At 42.7% G+C, this 26,649-nt stretch overlaps 1 long non-coding RNA gene across 1 annotated transcript in view; it reads left to right on the top strand.

The window, feature by feature from the left end:
* Positions 1-2,679: 2,679 nt before the first annotated feature.
* The window catches only part of LOC115064065, a 28,074-nt gene continuing 4,104 nt past the window's right edge, over positions 2,680-26,649 (top strand). Inside the window, exons 1-2 of the long non-coding RNA XR_003843933.1 lie at positions 2,680-2,755; positions 11,391-11,479. This is a non-coding gene — a long non-coding RNA (uncharacterized LOC115064065). The remainder of the gene's footprint in view (positions 2,756-11,390; positions 11,480-26,649) is intronic.

The raw sequence follows: 26,649 nt of genomic DNA on the forward strand, positions 1-26,649 counted from the left end.
TACATTAGTGTAGATTCTTCCCTCTTGTTATCTCTTCTGCTTTGGAACTTTTTCATGATGGGAATTTTTATAATTAGATATTTTCTTTATTTACATTTCAAATGTTATCCCCTTTCCTAGTTTCCCCTCCTAAATTCCCCTATCCCCTCTTCTCTCTCCCCTCCTCCTGATCCCCAGCCCACCCACTCTCATTCCTGGTCCTGGCATTCCCCTACACTGGGGCCTAGAGCCTTCACAGGATCAAGGGCCTCTCCTCCCATTGATGACCGCCTAGGCCATCCTCTGCTACATATGCAGCTAGAGCCATAAGTCCCACCATGTGTTTTCTTTGATTAGTGGTTTAGTTCCAAAGAGCTCTGGGGGGTACTGGTTAGTTCATATTGATGTTCCTCCTATGGGGCTGCAGACCCCTTCAGCTCCTTGGGTTCTTTCTCTAGCTACTTCATTGGGGACCTTGTGCTCTGTCCAATGGATGGCTGTGAGCATCCACTTCTGTATTTGCCAGGCACTGGCAGAGCCTCTCTCTCAGGAGGCAGCTCTATCAGGCTCCTGTCAGCAGGCTCTTGCTGGCATGTGCCATAGTGTCTGGGTTTGGTGGTTGTTTATGGGATGGATCCCCAAATGGGGCAGTCTCTAGATGGTCGTTCCTTCAGTCTCTGCTCCACACTTTGTCTCTGTAACTCCTTCCATGGGTATTTTGTTCCCCCTTCTAAGAAGGATTCTGAGCTTCTGGGATAATATCCACTTATCAGTGAGTGAGTGCATATCATGTGTGTTCTTTTGTGATTGGGTTAGCTCACTTAGGATGATATCCTCCAGATCCATCCATTTGTCTAAGAATTTCACGAATTCATTGTTTTTAATAGCTGCATAGTACTCCATTGTGTGAATGTACCACATTTTCTGTATCCATTTCTCTGTTGAGGGACATCTGGGTTCTTTCCAGTTTCTGGATATTATAAACAAGGCTGCTATGAACATAGTGGGAATTTTTACAGGAAACTAATAAGAAATAAGTGCTCCAGTGACCCTAGGGTTTGTTGAGAACTCAGGACTCTGAGACCCTCGTGGTGCCAGTTTTCATGTGCATGCCTGAATGGACACTCATTAATAATGGTGTCACACCATGAGCTGGTCACTCACCGACTTCACTCTGGAGGAAAAGGCAGCAGATTTTCATTTGGAATTAAATTATTTTACTTTTCTACTCAAAGGCTAAGAATGCATATGATGTTGACTCATGATGATAAGACTGTCTGTGAGTTCTGGCTTGCCTGGCACTTCATAGCACATAGAGTATGTCATATAATGCAGGAGCCTTGGTTTACAAAAGCTATGGAGTCCTTGGGACCAAGAAAATACAGAAATGGAATGTGCATCTATTGAATACCCGTTATATCATTGGTGCTTGTACTGGATAGTTTTGTGTCAACTTGACACAGCTGGAGTTATCACAGAGAAAGGAGCTTCAGTTGGGGAAGTGCCTCCATGAGATCCAGCTGTAAGGCATTTTCTCAGTTAGTGATCAAGTGGGGAGGGCCCCTTGTGGGTGGTGCCATCTCTGGGCTGGTAGTCTTGGGTTCTATAAGAGAGTGGACTGAGCAAGCCAGTGGAGGCAAGCCAGTAAAGAACATCCCTCCATGGCTTCTGCATCAGCTCCTGCTTTCTGACCTGCTTGAGTTCCGGTCCTGCATCCTTTGATGATCAACAGCAGTATGGAAATGTAAGACAAATAAAGCCTTTCCTCCCCAGCTTGCTTCTTGGTCATGATGTTTGTGCAGGAATAGAAACCCTGACTAAGAAAGTGCTGAAGAGACTTGCTGTTCATGATCTCATTCAATATTTACTGTGATCATGAGGGGATTATTATTCTTCCTTGTTTCTGGCTATAGAAACTGACAGTCAAGGTGCCAGATTTAATGCTGAACAATCATAAAGGGTTATATCTTTTTACTATTATGTGTGCACTGTGTCACAGTAAACCAAATGACAGTGTAATTCACTCCCCGTCCCAAGTCATCCCACATGCACTTTGAACTACAAAGAGTAAAGCCACATGTTCATTGAGGGCAGGACACTGTCTTATTCACCACTGACCCCCTAATTCTAGCCTTGGGCCAGTCATCCCATGGTTGAAAATGATGGATGGATATCTGAGAGGAAGCATGGGGGTGGGGAGGAGAAAGAATTAGAGAGCAAGGAAAGGGTAGAATGGAAGAGAAGAGGAGGAGAGGGGAGATGGAAATGAGCACAATTAGACCCCAAACTTCAACCTAGGTGATGACTAGTGCAAAGGAGCACCAGGTGTGGCGAAGTATAACTTGCTGGATGGTGGGACTAAAGCCCGAAGATACCTCTCTGCATCCTTAAGTCAAGAAGACAATACCCAGATTTCTGCTCCTAGGTGAGAGTGAGCAGCGTGGACCAGACTTATCTTCTTCCTGGAAACAACTAAAAACAGACAAATCCCAACTAGATTAAAGTATAAGGAATTAGTTGTTTTTTTTTTTTTTTCTGGTGCTGGAGCAAGAATTTAGGTCTTGCATTTGCTAGGTGAGAATTCAGCCACTGAGCTATGTCTTTAGAGAAGAGCATGATTTTCTAGACTTTAGTGAACAGACACTGGTCCTTGAATTGGGGAAATCAAACTAAACGAATCGTGTAATTATTCCAGCCCAGGGTCTGCAGAGATTCCAGGGACACTGCAAAGCGAGGCGATCACAGTAGTTCTGTGTTTGAAGAGATGGCAGAAAGGGTGAGTAACTCCAGCTTATACAGTAGAATAATCAAAAGGAGATGTGTGTGTATGTGTGTGTGTGTGTGTGTGTGTGTGTGTGAGAGAGAGAGAGAGAGAGAGAGAGAGACCAAATGTGTTGTGGATCTGTGTGTGAGTATCCTTTGGGCTTTCAGTTGCAATCCATCAATAGTTTTATGTGAGCAAAGGCACTGGCTTCAGAGCAATTGGAATTCTTCCACTGAGCCAAGGAAAGTTTGTACTATTCCCAGCTAGAGTGGAAGGCTTCAGAATTCAAATGGCATAATGTATAATGTTCAACCGTATTTTGTGTTAATTGTAGGGCCAGAGTAGAGTTTAAGAATATTTATTTAAAGACCAAAGCGTAGGCTAGATAGATAGGTGTCTTAGTGACTGAGTTCACTGGGGATTCTCCCAAAGACCTGGGTTCAAATCCTAGCAACGATAGGGTTGCTCACAACAGCCTGAAACTTTAGTTTAGGGCGTCTAACACTGTTTTCTGGTTTTCAAGGACACGAGGCATGTAAGTGGTGCACAGATATACATGCAGACAAAACACTCTTGTATATAAAAATCAATGAAATAAAAACTCAAACATATCTAGCATCCACAACAGCGAAGTTTATAATGTTTGAAATACTCTAAAAATAGCAGTCATGAAAATAAATAAAAATGTGACTCATAAATAAGTCATAAATCACCCAAATCAGGCGCAGAAATACTGAAAGTAGTAGACAAGGTTGTTTAAAATTATCAATTATATTTAGATATGTGATAAGCTGAAAGAAATAACAGTCATGGTAAGTTAGAACTTAAATAAAAACTACAATGTATGAGATAAAAATCCACTGGGTAGAGTATCCACAAATTAGACAGTAGAGGAGAAATATTCGTGAATTTGATACAACTATAGTAACCATGAAGATACAGCTATAGTATTAATCCTGGTGATACAGCTATAGTAACCATGAAGATACAGTAACCATGAAGATACAGTTACAGTGACTGTCCCAAAGAAGATGGAGAATAATTAAACTCAGGTCAATGTCAATGGGCACAATGTACATCTTATAGAAAAGGAAGACAGGAAGGCAAAGATACTGCAAGGAACAATGGCCTCAGTTCTTCCCAAATTCTATCAGTGCCATAGTTATCAAACTGTGAAAGGCTGTGAAGAAAGAGGAAATTCTAAAAGCAGCTATGAAAAACAGACTTGGTAGGTACAGAGAAACAAAAATGGAAATGAGTGGATTTTCATTAGCTATACTGTAAATCAGAAGACAGTGGAAGGCATCTTTTACTTTTGGAGGTCATATTTCATTACAATGTTTCTGTTTCTCAGTTTCCTTTCCTCCCTCCATACCCTACCACCTACCCCTCCCTGCTCTCCTTCACATTCATGGCCTCCTTTTGCAGTGGTTTTTACTGCATGTATATATGTATATCTATCTATCTATCTATCTATCTATCTATCTATCTATCTATCTATCTATCTATCTATCTATCTATCTATCTTCATAAATATAACCTGTTAAGTCCATGTAATGTTACTTGTATGTATGCTTTCAGGGCTGGTTGGTCCTGGATCACCAATTGGTGTGCTCTTCCCTAGGGAAGACACCCTGTCTTGTCCCCAGCTTTACTAAGTCACCTACAGCTCTTGTGTAGGGTTGTGGCCTAGATTCCCATGTCCCTTAGCATTCTCCTTGTTCAGCTCACATTCGGTCAGTCATGTTGGTGACTTTACAGGTAAAGTTTCTGATGTTATATGGAGACACATCTCAGAACTTTCACTCCTGTCTTTTTAACAATGTTTCCACTCCTCTTTTGCAACTCTCCCTGAGCCTTAGGTGTGGGAGTGTTTTGTAGATGTATCCACTGCTAGTGGGTTCCACACCTCTGCATATAGATTTGTTGTGGTTTTCTGTATTAGTTTCTGTTGCAAAGGGACGTTTCCTTGATAAGGGGTGAAGACTACACTTATCTGTGGGTATAAGGAGAAATATTTAGAGACTCTTGTTAAGGATTATAGTGGTTCAGTAAACCAGTGGTTTTAGAGTCTGCTCCAGTAACCATGATTCTGCTAGTACTGAGTAGTTATCTAGGTGTGCTGTGCCAGGCGTGGTCTCCATTTTGTTCAGTAGATCTTAAGTTCAATTAAAGAGCAGTTAGTTACCACCAAGGTTTATACTGTTTTACAGTCAGGATAGTCTAAACCATCTTCAGTCTGGCAAGACGTTGACTTAGCACATGAAAACTGCCTATGGACAGAGGTACCCAGACAGCAGTTAACAAAGGCCAGCACCTGCAGAAGGAGTGGGGACTGGCTAATGTGCTCAGTGGCAAGTGAACAACAGAATTAGATCAGACCCGGACAAGGCATACGTCAACTCTGATCACCCATCCATGAACCCTGACATGGAAGCCAGACAGCACTGGCGCTAGTTTGCCATCTGAAGGGCCTGCGGATCACTCAAGTCTCCAGTCAAACAGATGGCACCTTTGGAAATGCGATCACTGCACCTCTTGAGAAACAGGGAAGACAGAAATATCTCTGCCCACTTGTTGATGGCCATTGCCACATACAGTGAGGCAGCACTGGTGCTGAGTGGAACTACCCAAACTCTCTCTCTCTCTCTCTCTCTCTCTCTCTCTCTCTCTCTCTCTCTCTCTCTCTCTCTTTCTCTCTCTCCTTATTTATTTTTTATTTATATGAGTTCACTGCAGCTGTCTTCAGAAATACACAAGAAGAGTGCATTAGATCCCATTACAGATGGTTGTGAGCCACCATGTGGTTGCTGGGATTTGAACTCAGGACCTCTGGAAGAGCAGTCAGTGCTCTGAACTGCTGAGCCATCTCTCCAGCCCAACTCTTTTCTTTGATTCAGTTTTTTAGACAATATATTCTGACCACAGTCTTTTTTCTCTCCCAACTTCTCCCAGATCCTATTTCCATACACATCCAACTTCATATTCTTTCTTTATCTTTCAAAAACTCCACAAAAATGAGAATAAAAAAATCCACTAAGACAAAATAGATGACCAAACCAAACCAAACCAAAAGCCTCCCCCTGAGAAAACCTCATGGAATTAGTTTTGTGTTGCCCTGGACATGGGGCTTGTCCTGAACTTTGGCTGTTATACCCAATAACACTCCATTGGAGAAAACTAAACTAGTTTTCCCTTTTCCAGTGGGTAACAATTGTAAATAGTTTCTTGGTTCGGGGCAGGACAGCTATGTCTAATTTCCTCTCTCAGTTCTGGGACATCCTCTGGCTTGAACTTCTACAAGTCTTGTGTGTGCTGCCATCATCTCTGTGAGTTCTTACGTGCATCAGTCCTGTTGTGTCTGGAAGACGGGTTCCTTGGATTCAACCATCGCCTCTTCTCATTACTTTGGAAGTTAGACGTTTACTGTTATCTCCTTCATAGTTTCCCTGTAGAGTCAAATGGAAAGATCCTTTGTAATGTAGACAATTCCTGAAGAACTGATACTTTGCAGTGGTTGGCATCCTCACTCCGCTGATCTGAGAACCAAGAATCTGGAAGGGATGAATCATAAGCCTGAGGCCACAGTGTAGGGTCATGACCCAATCTAGAGTTCAGAGTCAGCCATTCTAAGTTAAATAAGCTAGGACCTGTTCCACTGGCATCTGTAGTAAGTTCAGATTTCAGGAATGGAGGAAGAGACAGGAGCACGAGAGGCAGCCACGCAGCCTCTGAAGTGGAGCTGGGCTAGGTTTGTGTGCGAAGGGACGTTTGCTCCAGCATGAGATCTTACAGAGGTTGAATGAAACTTCCTGTCTGGATGACATTGCTGGACAGTGAATGAGAAGCCTCTGATGTGGTATGGAGAGCTCTGAAGAATAGGCAGCAACAGATTGGAGTCTCCCAGGGACAGGGATCATTTTAGTGATTAGCAGATGCCGAGGGCAGATATACAAAGTGGCTAGATGCTAAATAGGACATGTTCACCTGGGGGTGTTAAGAACTTCTGTATTTTGTAGACTTTTTCTGTGTTGTTGTTGAAACACTTTACCCAGAGGCTCGGGGAAAGGTTGTAGAAGTTCATGCTGTCTGCTGTCCTGCGCAGGGAAGACCGTAGAGATCTCCCAGTCACTTAGAGCTTTTGTAGACTTAAATGTAAAAATATTTGGGTTTTATTTGCCGCATGTAAATGCATTGGCTGTGTTAGACTTTCAGGTTGGGACTGGAGATGTAGCTCCTCAGTAGAGCACTCATTTAGCATTCTGAGTCTCTAGGCTCAATCCCCAGCACCACAAAATCAATTAAAAAACAAAAAAGAAAATTAAAGTTTGAGCTTTGAACTACTGGTCTAAATCTGCTGCAGAGAACTAATTAAAAACCCTTGCCGGTGCCGTTTATATAATACTGTCCAATGTCATATTGATAAGCTGACTCAGCGGCTCTGTATCAATGGGATGATCTCTTTGTCCTATCCCCGCCTCCTTAAGAATGTTCTAGCACAGTGCACTGCTATGTTTGAACTCTCAAAAAGCATATCTTACGGTTCAGTTTGTACTGGGGCTAATTTCCCCCAAAGGTTGAATTTGTGTTTTTGAAATTGTTGAGAACAGAGCCCTTTCCCTCCTAAATTTTACAATTCACACAGGGCCAGTGTGACGCTGATCAGAGGAGCGTGAAGAAGAAGCCTCAGCCTGGCTGCTGGCATCCACAAACTCCTTCCTATATCTGCATAGATGCACAGGGACCACTGTTCCTGAAGCCCTAACATATTGTCTCCCCTTACTCAGGGGCACAGTCCGAGACTCCTAGTCGATACCTAAAACCAGATCACTCAGCTCTACATACAACATCTGTGCTGTACTGCAACCATGTAGTGATATTTTGGCCAACACTGGACTCCATAGGGGTCAACAATCCTCTGTGGTGACATCATTTGGTGACGTCCTAGCCAAGAGCATACTTTTAGTCTATTGTATAATAACAAGTCATCTAAAGACACATCTCAAAACATGTCATTGTTGTTAAGTGATATAAGACTGAATTGTCTTGTTTTGGATACACACACAAACATGCACAATATGATATTATTTAATTTACTAGTTTGGACCCCAAGATATTAGTAATAATGATTAATAAAATACAAAATTAATTTTCAAATCTATATTTTTGTTGTTTATTAACAGATAATTGCATCATTTCTCCCTTTTTCTTTCATCCTCAACCCTTTCCATGGACAATGCCTTTGCTCCCTCTCAAATTCACAGCCTCCCGTTCCTTAGTTGTTGCTGTTGTCTTTATACAGAGGTGCAAAACCATAGAAGCACAACCTGCCAAGACCCCAAAACAGTGTTGCCTCTTGTGTATGACGTCAAGGTTGAGCACTTGGATTGGGACACCTGTCAATTATGTCACTCAGACTTATTCAGTGACAAACTCTGTGGCTCCGGTGATCTTATAACATCTTCCATATGCTGTGCACCTTCGAAAAACACTTAGGTCTGAGCTACCTCACCTTCCTTAGGGAGGTGTGTTGTTTTATCCATTTTGAAAACAGAAGAAACTGAAGCCCGAGAACTAATCAGTGGTAAAACAGGGACACAAAAATAAAGGTTCCCGACTTTAACTGAAATCCTCTGGTTTGGTTATTAAATTTTAATCCCGTGAATGGACATGCAAGCACATCTATTTCATCTGACCCCATACAAATGTGCTATGACCTCTATGCTAGGTGAGCATCCTGAGGCTGAGCTAGAGCAGCCAGGTGACGTGCTTAAAGTCTGGAATCAGAACATGCATCTTTCTGAGCCCAGTGCCTTACCTTGCTGTACTACCATGCTCTAAACCAGAGTAAGCCTTAGAGTAAAACATGGTCTTTAATGAAACCTTGAGGACACGTGGTGACTTTCACTGTGGAACTTGTCTTTAGAACATAGAGATGCCCCAGTTCTGGGCATAAGTGACCTTGAATGCAACACACTGGCTCCAGAATGTTCCCCCTGGGGCCCTGGGACAGCAGCATAGGACACCCTGAGGCAGTCCAGCCGTTTCTCCGAGAAATACAGTTCTGTGTCTGCCCCTGTTGCCCAGAGACAGCTGGAGGAAGCCCTGGACCTCACTGCTTCCCTTTTCAGTCTTTAAGCCCAGAGCCACATGCTGGGTAGTGTTGGAGGCTATCAACCTTCAATTGCTTGGGGACTTGTCACTCTATTTGCTGGTATCCTCATCAATGCAGAATAAATCATCTATGCATGTCAAACAGGCATTCTTAAAAAAAAACCCAACTATCCAGCTTCTTTTGATGGTCTCAATTGTGTGAGTGCAATGTGGGCTATTTCTTTAAGAACCACAATACCATTCTGTGAGTGTGACACCATTTCAATGAGTCCCAGCGATGAGAGATTTAAATTTTAAGCCAATCACCCATACAATTAGGAAAAAAACCCCACTAAGGTAACAGGTATCCCCATATAAAACATCAGTGCGCCAGATTAAACGTCTAAAAGTGCTTCAAAAAATTGTTCCCATGTCACCAAGAAGCAGAGAGCGGAACTGCGAAGCATTTACAAAGCAGGAGCTGACACCAGGCATATTTGAACACCATGAGATATGGTATCACCAGGGACAGAGTGTGCGTTTAGTTAATAATGAATGACATAGCCCATAAAATACCATTACACAGTGTTCAGGGCCCAAGAATGATGACATAATTATTAGGAGACTGGGAGATTAAGATACGATTTTTAAAAACATGACAGGGGAGGGTGTAATTGGGGAGACAAAATACACAGGAAGTTTGTAATTTACATGTCAAAATACCTTTTTCATGTTTTGATTGGATTAGACGCTGCCTTTCCACTCCATTTATCCTGACTTCAATTAGAGGCAGCCGAAATGACATCCCACGTTCATATTCTTGACACCCGCTGCTCACGGGCACTTTCTAATTCTAACCGACAGGAAGGGGGAAAGGGAAACTCCGTTTTGCCTCTGTCATGCACTTTTTACTTAACCCCTAATTTGCTTCTAAATGAGTCTGTCAGTGAGGTTTGCAGGGCTGTGTACACAGGCTGCCACGCCTGGTCTGAGTGGAAGCTTCAGCCATAACACTGTTGCAGGCTGATAGGGGACCTAGAGATGTCCTGAGCAGAAGATGCAAGGATTTCTTCAGAAATGGGGGGGGGGGGGAAGAGGGGGAGGACATTTGCTGAAGAGTCATGTCAGCGTGCCATACACACGGTGTGTGGCTATCTTGTAGAGAATGCTCCAGGTTGAGTTAATGGGGAAGCAAGCATGTTCTTCCGTCATTTGCTTTCAATGTACTAAAGTGACTGGCTGCCAGGGCTCTGTTAAAATAACATTTCTGGATACGCCTATGGGCAAGCTCCAGTCCGTAGGGTGAAAAGAAAATGTCTATTTTCACCAGTGTGAGTGGGCAGTACCTGATATGTCAAGGGGCCAAATAGAAAAATAAAAAAAAATAATAATAAAAAGGAAAGCACAGGTATGTGAATTTATATCCCTTGCTTGAGTCGGGACATCCATTTCTTCCTATCCCCAGGCGTGGGTTAGAGGTCCTGGTTCCCAGGCCTTAGGGCTCTGACTGACGTTTACCACAGTTTACCTCAGTCTCTACCTTGCTTGTGACCCATCGTGGTACTTCTAGTCTTCTTTATCGTGTGACCAGTTCCCATGTGTGTCTCTCTCTATGTACCCCTGGTTATATGTGCCACTGGGCCTATCCCTTTGAAGAATCATATATATATATATATATATATATATATATATATATATATATATATTAGATATTTTCTTTATTTACATTTCAAATGTTATCCCCTTTCCTGAGAGGCTCTGCCAATGCCTGACAAATCCAGAGGTGGATGCTCACAGCCATCCATTGGACTGAACACAGGGTCCCCACTGGAGGAGCTAGAGAAAGGACCCTCTGAAGAATATTTATTTATTTATTTATTTATTTATTTATTTATTATTTTCTTTATTTACATTTCAAATGCTATCCCGAAATTTTCCTATACCCNCCCCCGCCCCTGCTCCCCTACTCACCCACTCCCACTACTTGGCCCAGGCCTTCCCCTGTGCTGGGTCATATAAAGTTTGCAAGACCAAGGGGGCCTCTCTTCCCAATGATGGCCGATTAGGCCATCTTCTGCTACATATGCAGCTGGAGACTCGAGCTCAGGGGGTACTGGTTAGTTCCTATTGTTGTTGCACCTACCCCCTCTGAAGAATCTTAATCCATACATTCCTTTACTTGACTGGGTTCCTTTTCTGCTGGATTTCACCTGGAGGCAGGCTGAATGTCTTTGGTGGAGGTAAGTGCTAAGGTTTTCATTTTACCTTGGATTCCTGCTGCCTCCTTCTCCCATAGACGCAGTGGTCTATGGCCTGTCTGAAAACCACTAGTGAAATATTCAGACTACTTCTTCTTCTTCTACTTCTTCTTTTTTTTTTTTTTTTTTTTTTTTGTGCTGCTATGAGTCTTATATCTAACAACTTGAAGGCACTAAGTACCCAGCTGGCAATGATCATTACATGCAAGGCATAAAAGTATTATTATAGTCTCATTTGTTTGATGGAAGAGCCTCTACTACGCTTTTTATCATCTTGATATTTTTCTTTACCTCAGATGCGACGAGACTGCTCGAACTTGGCACATTTCTGAGTATTTATCCGTGAGGAGTCTCCTATGAAGACCATAGGTGTTCTGAGTAACTGGTAAGTGTGTACCTGACTCTCATTTCTGAGGTGTAGTTACTGTTTTAAAGAATAAAGTTTCACTTAACCCTCAGGCCAACTATGTGCCAGATGATAAAAGTGGCTGGTTCTCCCTCCAGGCTGTTTGCATGTTTTCTCTTACCAGCCTTGCTTACTGACTGGTGGTCAGCAGCATTAAGCTGAATGCTATTCATTTGGATTGTTGAGTGGCTAGTTTTGTTAAGATGACAACAGGACACGGACCTTTAAGAAGAGAAGCTAGTCAATGTTCTAGAAGGACAACAGAGTGAGGACGTTGGCTATCCTAGTGGCCGATCCTCTTTTGTTATTTGCTAATTGTGTTGCTTTGGGCTAGACACATCTCTCTATGAGCCTCAACTGGAATTGGGGCAGTAGTAAGGCTTATTGTAAATTGTATAAGCCACAAAATAAAGAATGTGTTGAAATAAAGAATGTTAAGTGCTCTGCAGAGTCGGTCTAGTGAAGTACAGCTGCTCCCTCTGTGTACCCAGTAGACTACCTGCATGATCGACACAGATACCCCAATGCAGGCTGCTCAATACCCTGTGGAAAATAGCATAGTATTTATACATAGTCAACACATATACACACATGTACTCTAAGTCATCTGTAGATGGCTTACACCTACTGTCATGGCAACCTATGAACATAATTGATGTACCATATTGTTCAGGAAACAGCAACAAGAAAGGACAGATTCAACTAGGTCTGCTAATTTTCAACAAACTCCATTGAGTCTTTGGGGGTAGAGCCAATGTGAGTTAATATTGAGGTCCAAATGTACTTGGTCAAAGTTAACTGTCATCATTTTCAGCCTCATTTCCTGACCACTCATATCTGTCATTAGCTTCACCCCCAGCCTCCGACGGATGGGTTGTGTTAATAAGAAACTTCCCCAGGTGGCGCAATTTCAACTGTTTTGTGGAGGGCATCCTTTCATCGTGTTCATATGATTTTGAGGATCAGAATCAGAATTGAGACTCAGATATTAAAAATACAGTATCATAGCAAATCTACTCTGTTCCTCAACTTCCAGCACAAAAGTTTCTAGATCAGATATGTCTGGGATGATGTAGTGAATGGCCAGAGTGAGGCAGACCAAAAGGAAATGCCACTCAGTGTTCTCTAGAGTAACAGAAAAAAAGATATATGTTTCTATCCATCCATCTGTCCATCTGTCCATCCATCCATCCATCCATCCATCCATCCATCCATCCATCCATCCATCCATCCATCCACAGAGATTCACAGTTTTATTTTAAGGGATCCTATCAGTCAAGGCAGCAGGAAGTTCATATAGATTTGGTGTTCTTGCATTGATTCTAGATCCACAGTCTGGAAATTCAGGCAGAGTTCTCTGCTTATTTTTTGAAGCAAAACCATTCTTCTGGGAGTTTCATTCTTTATCTTTAGGTCCTTCACAGTTGGAAGTAACATACTCTTACTATAGGGGTAATCTGCTTTACTTAAATCTTACCATTTTAAATATTAATCACATCTGAAAAAGATTTTAACAGCAATATGTAGACTTATATTTGATCAAATAGTGGGGCATCATGGTCTAGCCAGGTCGTACTTGAAATTAAGCACTACAGAAAGGCTCCCCAAGTTGGCCTGTGAACGACCTTAACAATATGTATTCCACTTAATATTTTTTCCTAATTTGGCAGAGGAGAAAAGACAAACTAAAGGAATAGAGGCTTAGTGAGGGTTAAAGTTGACCTTCAATTTGAAGCTTGGCCATTACATCATTAACTACTGGCAGGTTCCTTCTCAAATGCTGCCCAGATCTCATTGGTACTGTTCACACAGTCTTTGTTGACAACAGAGAAATTGAATCAGAACATGTAATGTGCATGGACAGCATTCTCAGAGGCCCTACATTTCTGTCAGTGATTTCCTGGGTATTCATTGGCTCACAATCCTGACAGCAGCAAGTGCTACACAATAGAAATGAATTGGGTGTCTCTTTCTGATGGCAGAGGAACAGGGGGTTGTCTCTGCACAGGAGATGACTCAAGGCTGTCAGTCTTGCAGACTCCAAGCTGAAATAAACTCTATTTTTTATTGGTTATTTTGTTTATTTACATTTCAAATGTTATTCTCCCTCTCTGTTTTCCCTTGGAAAACCCTTACTCCATCCCCCTCCCTCTGCCTCCATGAGGGTGCTCCCTCACTCACCCACTCACTCCCACCCCACCACCCTAACATTCCCTTACGCTGGGGCATCAAGCCTTTACAGGACGAAGGGTCTCCCCTTCCATTGATGCCAGGCAAGGTCATCCTCTGTCACATAGATAGCTGGAGCCATGGGTCCCCTCCATGTGTCCTCTTTGGTTGGTGGTTTAGTCCCTGAGAGCTCTGGGGATCTGGTTGGTTGAAATTGTTGTTCTTCCTATGGGGTTGCAAACCCCTTCAGCTCCTTCAGCCCTACCACCCCAACCCCTCCATTAGGGTTACTGTGCTCAGTCCAATGATTGGCTACAAGCATCCACATCTGCATTGGTAAGGCTCTTACAGAGCCTCTCAGAAGACATCTGTATCAGGCTCCTGTCAGCAAGCGCTTCCCAGCATCAGCAAGTGTCTGGGTTTGGTGCCTGCACGTGGGATGAACCCCCAGGTGGGGCAGCCCCTAGAGAACTTGTTTTGACAGTCAATATTGAGATGCACATTAAACTCGTTTCTGCTTTTAATTTGGGTTTAATTTTATTCTACTCACTGAAACTGAAGTGACTGCACTGAAAACATCCAAGTTATCTCCCTACAGGATCCTGCTGCCTGCTCAAGTGTCTTTGTGCCAATGAGCAGTTCTACCTTCAAAGTCTGCCTCCATCTATGCTCAGCGAGGCATCTCCACGCTGTCTTCCATCATAGTCAAAAGAGCCCTTGTATACAACTTATCTCTCCTCTGTCTTCCTAATCCTGAAAACCATTCTTCCACCCATTTCTCAACAGCATGATTTTAATTAAAATAGAATTACATTACTTTCCCTCCCTCCCTCCCTCCCTCCCTCCCTCCCTTCCTCCCAGCTACCATTCTAGAAGACCTTCCATGTTCCACCAACTCTCAAGAAAATAGCCTCTTTTTCTTTGGTTACCATTGTACACACATATGTGTATGTGCCTGCGTATGCATGAATATTGTAACTACAGCTTGCTGAGTTCATTTTTGTTGTGTGTATATGGCTTTAGGGCTGACCACAGTACATTGGACAATCGATAAGGTAGCTCATCCCCGGGATGGACTAATTCTCCTTCTCTCAGTACTCATTACTTGTCTGTAGTTCTTTGTCTAGGGTGGACCCTAAAAAACCACCCCTTCACATTACACATGCACTGCCACTGCCATTGTGCCAATCTTGTTGATGCAGCCATTTTTAGAAGAGGCCAGTTGCTTCATAGACGACTTCCCGGCAGTCGGCTTATGGCTTACAGTCTTTCTTCCCAGTCTTCCAAGATGTTCTGTATCTGAGCCACAGATACAGAAGCTGTGTTATAGATGTATTTGTCTGGCCTCTGCTCCCTACAATCTATTTATCTCTTCATTGTGTCCTGTTATGTTTTTCTGTGATAGTCTCCATTTGCTATAAAGGCTTCTTTGATGAGGGGTGGTTCTTATACTTATCCGTGGACGAAAGGATAAGGTTTAGAATGTAGTAAGGAAATATGCTGGTCTAGAAAAGTGATGAGTATGTCCTTTAACAGATAATGGATAATGAAAATGTGGTACATATATGTAATGAAGTACCAGTCAGCTAAAACCTATCCTCAATACTCAGGTGACCAAGAACCGGAGAGTAGATAGGCTCATTGGTGGGCCTTAAATCCATTTAGATTCTGGTTGGTTACTCCTCAACCTTTGCCTTGTGGCACTAGTAGGCATGACACCATTGCAGACTGAAAGGTTTGTGGCTAGATTGATATGTACCTTTTTCCTTTGGCAGTGTGAAGAGTATCTTCCAGTACCATGAACACTAGTCGTAGTTTGAAAGCTCTGTGTAGGCACCACCTAGAACCCTCTGTGTTCATTGACTTGTGTAGGTGTTGTCTTCAATAAATAGGACCTTACCGTCAGTTTGTGGAGAAACAACCTATAGCCTTGGCAATAGGCTGGGTTGTTTGGGAGTTTCCATGGGGACCGTTTGGCCACCAACTTGGTTATGTGTAACCAATTCTTAGAACTGGAAGCTTCATTTGGTGATGAGAGATGTCCAGTTGGGGCTCTGTCTCCATCACTATTTAGCAATTCCATTTAGATTACTGTTGTGGACTTGGTCCTGTGTGTGTGAACATATGTGTTCTGCATGTATATGTGTTTCCTATGCTTTTTTTCTTCATGCTTGTTTTTCTTATTATGGTTTGTATCCTTTTATCTTATTACTATTAAATTTGTTTTGGATGCCTGTTTGAATTCTAATGAGAGAGACAAAGAAGGGGTGTGTGTTTGGATGGGTGTGGAGGTGGGAGAATCTTAGAGGAGATGAAGACAGAAACTGTAATAAGAATATATTATATAAAAAAACATCTATTTTCATTAAAGAAAGATGTACATCCATGTTCAACAAGGGAAAAGAAACCCATAACCCGTGTACTTGATTCTGTTCACCACAACTTTCAATGGACCAGGTCTATCAATTCCTTAACACAGTTCCGAACATCTCTGGAAGAATGTGTTTGCCGTTAGATATATTTTAAAATGAACAACTGGCTTAGTCTTGTATTTTAAAGCTGATAACTTTTAGAGTCAGTACAAACCAAGCAAGCACCCTCAGTCCTCCTTACGTTAGTCCTGAAAACTCATAGCCCGGATGCTCTGACCGGTTTTGGTTTTTACATAGTGGTTGCCTTGGCTACAGAGACATGGAAGAATTGAGCACCCATGTCACTTACAAAGCAGTTTCCTCACATAATCATTCCTGTGTTAATTAGTGTTCTGAGTGTGTCTTCATGTCTATCCCCTTATTCCCTACTCTGTATCTTTTAATTTACACGCCTTTCTCATTTATCTGTCTATTTATCTATCTGTGTCTATGTCTGTGTCTGTCTGTCTGTCTGTCTGTCTGTCTGTCTGTATGTATGTATGTATGTATCTATCTATCTATCTATCTATCTATCTATCTATCTATCTATCTATCTATCTATCTATCCATCCAGGAATACATGTTTAGGTATCCTGTGGTAACTAAAGTTGAGATATAAAACTAACCCCGACAATTCCTACAGGGGAAAATGTACAGATTTCTGGTGGTGGTGGTGGTATAGGTCAAGGTACCAGTGATAGTGAAAAATTCATATATTTTTAGTCCATTTTATTTATTTTTTTCAACACTGGTGAATAAAGGTGGAATTAGATGCATACTATGAAAGTGCTCTATCACGGTTTGAGAAGCAACAATACATTTATTGTACTATAAGCTACTGACCACCAATCTAATGACTGTTCCAGGAAGATGAGCTAAAAACTGGATTTTTGGATATGTTTTTCATAAGAGTATGTTGTTAATATCCTAGCTAGTCTGTGGAAGAGTATTTATATTTCATTGTAAGTGTGAAAAAACAGAAAGGATTTGAGCCTATATCTCAAAAGAAAGCCTTATAAAAATGTAATTCAAATTCACTTCATTTTTCTTCATTTTTAGAAAGATTTCCAACCCACGCTCTCTGACCCTTCTCATCTGCTTCTGTTGTCTACAGCCAATAGTGGGTATCAAGTTGCACCTTTTAATTTCCCTAAAGACCAAACTCAGCTCCTTTTCTAGTGACTGACTTTCCCTCTTAAGAGGCAGGACCAAAGTCTTAGGAAGGCATAAAGAAGGGTTTTGAGGATGTTAAACCAAAGATGCTGAGAGGATTAGAGTTGTAAGTATTTGATTCAGTGCAACATTAAAAGGTTGGAGAAAGGGCCTCTTTGGAAAAATGCCCGAAGCTTTTTTATGCTCCTGAGCTCCTTTCTTGGGCTGGACCGTAGATCTCAGGGTAGTGCCTGATGTTATCTCAATTCTTCCTGAGCATTTTATCACGAGATCCTACTTGTCATAAGTCACTGTCCATAGAGTGTGGTTGTTATGAAGAAAGCTCTTCAAGAAAGATGGCTATTAATCTGCTTTCTGAAGATAAGTTCCTGCTCTGAGAATAAGAATCCTTCAACTGAATTCATGTATCGACATGGGAGATCTCTGCAATTTCTATACCCTCTAAATTATACTCTTCTTAGTGAGAGTTTCCATTTCTGTGATAAAACACCATGAATAATAGCAACTCGGGAGGCAAGAACTTATTTCACTTACATTTGCACAGCACAGTTCATCATCTGGGGAAGTTAGAGCAGGAACCTGGAGGCAGGAACCTTAGCAGAGGTCATGGAGGAGCATTATGTGCTGGCTTGCTTTCTCCTGGCTTGCTCAACTTGCTTTATTATAGCATTCTAGGATCAGCTGCCCAGGGATGCCACCACCCACAATCGTCTGGGTCCTCCCACAGAAATCCATGAGTCGTTAATTAACAAAATGTTCCACTGAGATGCCTGCAGGCCAATCTTATGCAGTCACTTCTCAATTGAGAGCCTCTCTTCCCAAAGGACTACCTTGTGTCAAGTCAGCATAAAAGTAGCCAGGAAAATGCTGCTTCCCCACTAGTTGCTGAGAGAATGAACGAATATGATTGCAGACATGAGAGCTGATCCACCCGGTGCCCCATATAGCATGTGTCCAAGAAGAAGTTCTTTAACGTTTCTGAGCCCCATTAACATGGAATCAGGAATTTTGTCATTTTCTTAATCCAGGCATTGAATACACCCTGGCATGTGTTGGAGGGCTCATTTAAAAAATATTGACTTTCATCTGCAAAACAACCTAATCCTGTAGTTCAGGGAACATTGTAGAGGAGTGTGTGGGAAGATTGTAAGAGCCAGAGGGTCAAGGGTTTGCTGTGAGAGTGTATCTCCTAGTAACGCCAGAAGCTACATCCATAAATCTCATTCTAATCATACACTGAACAAGGACGACAGCAATAGACACGCCAATCTGTTGGGGGGGAAAGATCACACGTCAACCATAAACAAATTACTATAGGCAACTTCAGAATGCTCTGAGTGGGAGAAACAGTCTTCTCCAAGGAAGAGAACATCAATTTCATTACCAAATAGTCAGCTCTGAAGATCATTATGCAGCCGAGCAGGATGTATTTAGGAATATATATGTATATACATGTAACACCATTAATTTAAAAAGGCCAAGGATTTGAAATAGAGTAAGAGAACATGTACGAGAGGGTTGGGAGGGAGGAAAGGGGACATAATGTAATTTATACTATAATCTCAAAAAATAGGAGAAGTAATATTAAAAAAAAGAAGAAAGTCAGCAAGACTGTGTTTGATAAAATGCAAATGAAAAAAGAAACAGTGGCAGAGTTTAAGGATGGATGAGTTGATCAGATATAATTCTTTTTTTTTTTTTAAAGATGTATTTATTTATTACATGTAAGTACACTGTAGCTGTCTTCAGACACTCCAGAAGAGGGCGTCAGATCTCGTTAGGGATGGTTGTGAGCCACCATGTGGTTGCTGGGACTTGAACTTAGGACCCTTGGAAGAGCAGTCGGGTGCTCTTACCTGCTGAGCCATCTCACCAGCCCCAGATATAATTCTTAATACACAATCAGATATAATCCAGAGTAGCTGATAGATTCTTTGTATCAGTTCTCTTCGCCATCCCTGGGGAGGACATAGCTTCCAGCAATAGTAATTGCTATCACCAAAGTCAACATTTGTGCGGTGACATGTGCTGTTTTAAGTGTGCCGTATGCACTAGCTCACTTAATCCCCACTAACAATTCTGTGGAATGGGAACTGTCATTGTCTCCTCATTATGGTCAGCAGAGCCAAGTTAATAAAGAGGACCAATTCATTGTGAGGGGCAGAGAAGTAGACTCAGTAGAATCAGGACTCAATACAATGTGGTTGTAGCCACCTGTAATCTTTTACCCATTAAGAACAGGCTATTCCCATCAAATATCCAGCATAGGAACTCTGCTTCTAATTGGGAGAATTTCTACCTCTTTCATGGGCCATATTGTGAGGCAGGGACCACATGCTATAGTAAAACACAGCTCTAGATCTTCACTTCCCCTGAATTCTCTGTGACTATGATCCCATCATTCATACCCACATGTGGCAGATTTTGGTGGATTTAGTGAAGGAAGGAAGTAGGGACTCACTGGATTTCACACTAGTAAGTGTGGGCAGTGGCCATACAGGTTTTCAGGGTCACAGCAGGCTCCGGTAGCAGCACAGAATGTACAGTGTCAGTGCATCCATGGTCCAAGCCACAGTCTGAGTTGTAGTTGAAGAGGCTGTGCCGGATAGGGTTAGGCACTGCTGAGTGCATGTGAACAAAGGGAACAAGGTGGGGAGGTTTTATAGCATGCCGTTGTCAGCATAGTCTTCCATTCCACTCTACCTCAAGTCCTCATGGAAGGCACCAGGCTAAGTCGCAGGAAAGAGGAATTCAAATTTGGATTGGTGATTTCCCTGTGCAATACGATAGAAGTACTTGAGGTAGAGAGTTAGAGTATATCCATACCCTTTAGTGAGAACCCTGAATGAAAGGAAGGAAAGGAAAATTTTCCAGTGGGAAGAGCTGTGAAATCTTAATGGTTGCCTGCTTGGATGAAGGGGAGCTTGGCTTTAAAGTCTTCATCAGTGAGTGACTTTGGCTAGATGCTCAAGGTCATGGTAGGAATATATATATGTGTGTGTGTGTGTGTGTGTGTGTGTGTATGTGTGATAGTTATATATAGTGTTAAAGACATAAACAGTGTAAGGGGATGATGGGAGGTAGGGGCCCAGGCACGGTGATATTGGCATCCACATGAATTCCCTTAATGGCTTCTCCACTGCAGAAAGAAGAAATCAGTTAGGAGGGCATAAGGCCTCTTCTACACTTAGTGGCTATGAATCTCCCAGCCGATCCAAAGTTCGCTCAGTGATTGCCTGAAGTCAGTGAAGCACACAAGACAGAGGAGTCAACAACATAGCTTTGCTCTCTTGTCAGATGTCTTTGTTATCGTCATAGTTGTTCAATGTGCAGTTGGAAGGAACAATGACAAGTCAAAAACCTTCATCTAGTTGTACAATTGGGGAAGAATGAGGGGGCCACTTGCCGATGACGACATTTATCTCTGCTCATACCTGGAGATCCAGGATTGCAAGCAGAAGCAGCGGCTCTCACTGGGAAACTCAGTTGGCCAGTTGTTGCTTCCTGGTCTGCAGTCTGAGGATCCTGTTGGCTTGAAGGCCTCAGGCCCTGTGACAGTTAGTGTTAATTATCAAGTTGACAGAATCTAGAATTAACTTGGAGCTAGGTCATGCCTTTTGATTTCCTTGAGTGGGAAGACCCACCCAGTGTGGGTAGTGCACTCCTTGCCTGGGATCCTTAAATACCTAAGTGGAGGAAGGGAGCTGAGCCTAAGCTTTCTTGTCTGTCTCTTTGCTTCCTGATTGTGGATACAATGTGACCAGCTGCCTCAAGCTTCTGCCGCCTTGACTTGCCTGCCATGATGGACTGTTTTCTTCAATTGTGAGCTAAAACAAATAGCTTCCTCCTGAAGTTTCTTTTTATCAGGGTCTTTTATCAAAGCATCAGGAAAAAGAAACAGGGGACAATATTCAAGAAAGAAGTGTCTCCTCTGGTCAGCATGAGAATGGACATTAACCAGAAGATGAACTTTGGTCCTTTGAAGAAACAGGTGGAGGAAAAGATGGTGTTGTATGTGCTAGGGTGCTCAGCTCCTTGAGTGCCTCTAATTGTTCCTGTGGAATTCTCATTCTGACACCTCTGCTGACATCATATGTATGGATTTTTCACAAATTTTCAACTTACCACCAGTTGAGTTTCTAAGTTTTCAATGATACTCTGGCAACATCTAGTGTTATCGAAGACCCCAGAAGTGACCCCTCCCCCCCCAAGTCTTTCCTATCTGAGTATCCCCACAATGATGCCAGTCACACGCTCCAGGTATAGGTTCTAAGGTTCTCGCTCCTCTCATTCTCCACACTTTTCCTGAATCACGGAAAGAACCCAGGTTGTGTGATCAGATTTTGGCTGTATCTTGGAAAGTTGTACTTTATTCATTGAGAAGTGGCTTTGAACACAGGAGTTTCAAATTTGATTAAAAAAAAAAAAAGAGTGCGTATTGAGGGGAGGGGGACACTGGTGTTGGACTCCAGGAAATAAGTGTCAGCGTTTCTGTCCATCTGACATCTGCAAGTCCTTTACAAGCTTTATAGTTCAAGATGAGAGGCAACAAACCACCCAGCTATGGAAACCGAAGAACAGCTTCCCTGCCTATCTTTCCAGAATGGAGATCATCTGTGTGTGACCCTGAATCTGACCAGCAGATCCAGGACAGAAGTGACTCAGGAATGGGGCCTGTAAGGAAGAAGGGTATGTGTTAGAATTTAATTTAGCAAGTACAGTAGCTTTTTGCAGTAGTTAACACAACTTCCAGAAGCAAACCCCCCACACACTTCTGAAGTATCCTCTTTAAAGGCAGGCCACCAAGTTCTGACGGAGGTCTACTCCACACTTCTACCTGGCTCCTTGCTGTGTAGGCCCTTATGATGGCTCTTGAGTCACTCATAGTCTTTTTGATAGACTTTCTTTCTTTCTTTCTTTCTTTTTTTTTGATAGACTTTCTTATATTTTGCTTAAAGTAGGTCATAATTTTTGATTCTCATACCTCAGATCTTCCCCACTCCCTGAAGCCTACTGGCTGCCTGACAACAAAGCTTCCTTCCTGTGGAAGCTCCTGGACCTCGGCTTCCTTGACATCCCCTTGGGTTTTCCTACAGAGGAAACACTAGATATCTGTGCTGGGAAGGCAGCATGACTGGTTGGTCATTGACTTGTCCAGAGGACCAACAGGTCCAGGTCTATAAGGTCTTTCTTTTCCAGACTCCAGAGGATAGATGGGTCTAGTCAACAACCTGACCTGAGCCTATGAACCCAGTTCAGGTGCTTCTCCAGTGTGTTTGTGAACAGAAATATTTAACACCATGAGCAAGAGTGGGCACCATTGGCCCTTCAGGCATGGCAGGAAATTCTGAGCTCAGCATGGCATCCTGCCTATGCACAGGGGTTCTGAAGGAAGAAAGATCATAAAGGATGAAGGCTCCCAAGAAAGAACAAGTATGGCCGAGATATCTGTTCCAGCAGGTGGATTGCTTCAAGATGAGGGTCTAGGGGAGATATCCATGGGAGTTCAAATGGGCAGCACAGTATTTTGGCCATTGCTGACAAAGACATGATTTCTCTTTATTTCCATCTTTACATTGCTGACAACTCTCTTCATTGTCTTAAATATGGATTGCCAGAATCAATTAAATATGTGAAGGGAACAGTGCATATTTTGGAGGGAAGTAATGATTGTTACACCTTAGAGTAGCTTAATGAATACATTAATAAATGATCCTTTGCTATGGTTTTCTCCTAATAGCCATCAAAATCTTTATAAACCTACAGCACAATACATAACATCTCGTTATGAGATTTGCTATTTTTTTAAATCAATGCATACCTAAGTTATTTGTGTCAAAACTCATTTATTTGCACAATAACATGGACTGTCAAACCTGACATCCTGCTAATAACATCCAGTGCATTTGCATATTATTCAAATATTTCCTTTTATGAAACAGGGGATTTTGCTCACACCGCTCTGCTTGCCCGTGCAGCATGCATTTGCACATTAGCTCAGTTCACACCGCCAGAGAAGGGTTACCTGTGGCAACTAATTATGCCAGCCTTTATGCATATTAATGAGCCTTGTGAGCAGCCATTCTCTGTTCTGCAGTGAGGAAAAGCAATCCCAGCCTAAATGGGAAACCGATTACTAGGAATGCCAAAGTTGGAGAGCAATTTTTGATAATTTCCCATTTTTAACATCTCCAGATATATTCATTTTTTTTTCTATTGCTTCTCTAGCAAATTACTTCACACTTAGTGGCTTAAAAGAGCAGACTTATTATCTTACTGTTCTCGAGGTCAGAAGTCCTGGCTGAGTCTCCCTGGGTTCAAAGGAAGGTGTAGGCAAATTGCTCCTTTCTTAAAGCATTGCTGATCTCTCTCTGTCTCTCTCTCTCTCTTTGTCTTTGTCTGTCTCTGACTGTCTGTCTGTCTGTCTCTCCCCATCCCCCATCTCTCTCTTTCTGCCTGGAAATTAGCTTCTCGAGGCTCATATAGTCCTCACACTTCCAAGCTAGAGAGGGACAATGACACTTTCTCTGCCTGCTATGGTTCACAGGTTATAGGCCATAAGAATTTGTACTTTTAGGGCAGTGGGGATCAGGTCAGGCTTGCATGGATAATTCGAACACCTTGTTCACTTTAAGCTCCTTGGTTTTTTTTCTTTTTTTATTAGATATGTTCTTCATTTACATTTCTTTTTTATTAGATATTTTCTTTATTTACATTTCAAATGCTATCCCTAAAGTTCCCTATACCCTCCCCCCACTCTGCTCCCCTACCCACTCACTCCCACTTCTTGGCCCTGGTGATCAGGCAATATAAAGTACTGAGGCATATAAAGTTTGCAAGACCTAGGGGCCTCTCTTCCCAGTGATGGCCAAATAGACCATCTTCTGCTACCTATGCAGCTAGAGACACGAGCTCTGGGGGTACGGGCTGGTTCATATTGTTGTTCCACCTATAGGGTTGCAGCCTCCTTCAGCTCCTTGGGTACTTTCTCTAGCTCCTCCATTGGGGGCCCTGTGTTCCATCCAATAGATGACTGTGAGCATCCACTTCTGTATTTGCCAGGCACTGGCATAGCCTCACATGAGACAGCTATATCAGGGTCCTGTCAGCAAATTCTTGCTGGCATGTGCAATAGTGTCTGGGTTTGGTGGCTGATGATGGGTTGGATCCCCGGGTGGGGTAAGTCTCCTTGGTTTTAACCACCCCTGCAAAGCTGACTTTACCAACTCACAGCCCCTGGATTCAGAGGTGGATGTCACTGCAGGGGCATTATTCTGACTGCCACTCTAGATAAATCCAAGTCTGCTTGAAGGGGCCAAAGAAAGTGTTGAGTGGGAGATAGAACTTTCCTCCTGGCTACTGCTCATCCTCTCTGCTTCCTCTCATTGGCTGTGTGTCTGCTTGTTGCTGTAGATTGTTTCCCTTATACTCTCTGCCCTCCCTCCGCTCCCTCTATTCCTATTCCTTTCTCCTTTTAGTTTTCCTTTTTGTTTCCTTTTGTGTGTGAACTTGCATGTGCAGAGGTCAGAGGACAACCATGGATGTTATCCTCACCTCACACCGTATTTGTATTTGAGGCAGAATCTTTTTGCTGTTTTTTTCCCCCCCTCTGATCTCCCAGTAGGAGCTCAGGGATTATAGGGTTTTGAGCTACCAAATCTGGTTTTATGTTGATGCTGGGGATTCAAGCTCAGATCCACAGGCTTGCTTGACAAACATTTTTACAGACTGAGGACCGGGCCATATCCCCAGCTCCTTTTTATTTTCTTTTCTTCTTATGCTCAAAAAACAACAATAATAACAACAACAATAGCAGCAGCAGCAACAACAATAGCAACAATGACAACAACAATACACAATACCTTATTCGAACAGCATCTTTCCCTGGATGTCCACTCTGTCCCTGTTTCTGCTTCATGTTACTGTTCTCTCATTTATGTTTTCCTCACTACTAGCAATAGCTCAGTTTTATTTCAGCCTAGCTATACCAACTGTCTTCATTTGTCCCCACAGAGACAAAGCAAAAGGACCATAACACATGGGACATGCTGTAGTTGCTATGATGTCATCTCAGCCTGCCAAGGACAGGCTGAGACTCCAGTCATCCGAAGAACCTCCCTTACAGTCAGTCCATCATGGCTTCCGACATTTCTTAGTCTAAGACTATCCCTGAGCTTGATGAAGGAGAGAGGGCAGTATCCAGTAATGAAAGGGCTAGAAGAAACCTGCACCTACAAGGAACTTAAGTTTGGGAATGTCTTACTCACCCCAGTCTTCCCACAGACCATTGAGAAGCAGGTCAGGCATCTGTCTCCACTGACTCCTACTGGTAAGAGTCATCTGGGTTCCAGTTGCCTGCTGGGGTCATCTGCTGGTGTCATCTGCTGGTGTCATCTGCTGGTGTCATCTGCTGGTGTCATCTGTTGGGGTCATCTGTTGGGGTCATCTGTTGGGGTCATCTGCTCTCCTAGACTGCATGTCCCACACCTCAAATCCTTCATAGATTTTTTTTTTCCAGGCATAGTTGCTAAAAGAACATTTTCTCACTTTCTCAGTGTCTAGATAGTAATAGTTAACTTCGTGTGCCAACTTGCCTGGATTGGGATGCTCAGATTGCTGGAAAACACTATTTCTGGATGTGTCTGTGAGAACGTTTCTGGAAAAGATTAGTATCTGAATCAGACCAAGGGAAATCTAGCCTGTAGGCTTTGCCAAGATGGCTCTGAGGATAAAATGCTTGGTGTGCAAGCATAGAACCGGAGCTTAGGTCTCCAGCACCTCTGTGTCTATGACCCCCACAGCTGAGGAGTGGAGACAGGCAGATGACAAGGGCTCACTGGCCAGACAACCTAGCCAAAATGTTGTAGTACAGGTCTTATTGAAAGACCCTACCTCAAAAATAAGCTGAGGACTGATAGAGGAGTGTAGGTGCCATCTTCCAACTTCTATACACAGATGAACAGATCTGTAATTCATGGGCATACACAGGTACATTCCCTCCCCCCAATGAAACAAAAAGAAGAAAAAGAGAGAGAAAACAAACAAACAAACAAACAAACAAACATCAACCCACTGTAGTCTTGAAGCTAGACATTTCTCTTCTCCCTCTGTTGCATGCTGATCCGTCTTTCTTCAGAATCTGGGTTTTATACCAGCACCATTCATTGGTCTGAATGATGTCTGATTATGCCTCTGGCTTGCAGATGGGTTTCTAGCACTTCCTGGTCTTTATAATTACTCGATCTAGTTCTCAGTGAATCTCTTCCATATCCTTTACTTTTTGGCTGGTAAAGTAAATTGATACAGCCTGCACTGGAGAGAACACCAAATCCAGAAGAAGCCCTGATGCCTTGTGGAAGTTCCATGGTCAAGAGGAGATGAACAGCATCTCAGAGG

This window comes from Mus pahari, chromosome 1, assembly GCF_900095145.1.
Source record: "Mus pahari chromosome 1, PAHARI_EIJ_v1.1, whole genome shotgun sequence".
Taxonomy (NCBI): Eukaryota; Metazoa; Chordata; class Mammalia; order Rodentia; family Muridae; genus Mus; species Mus pahari.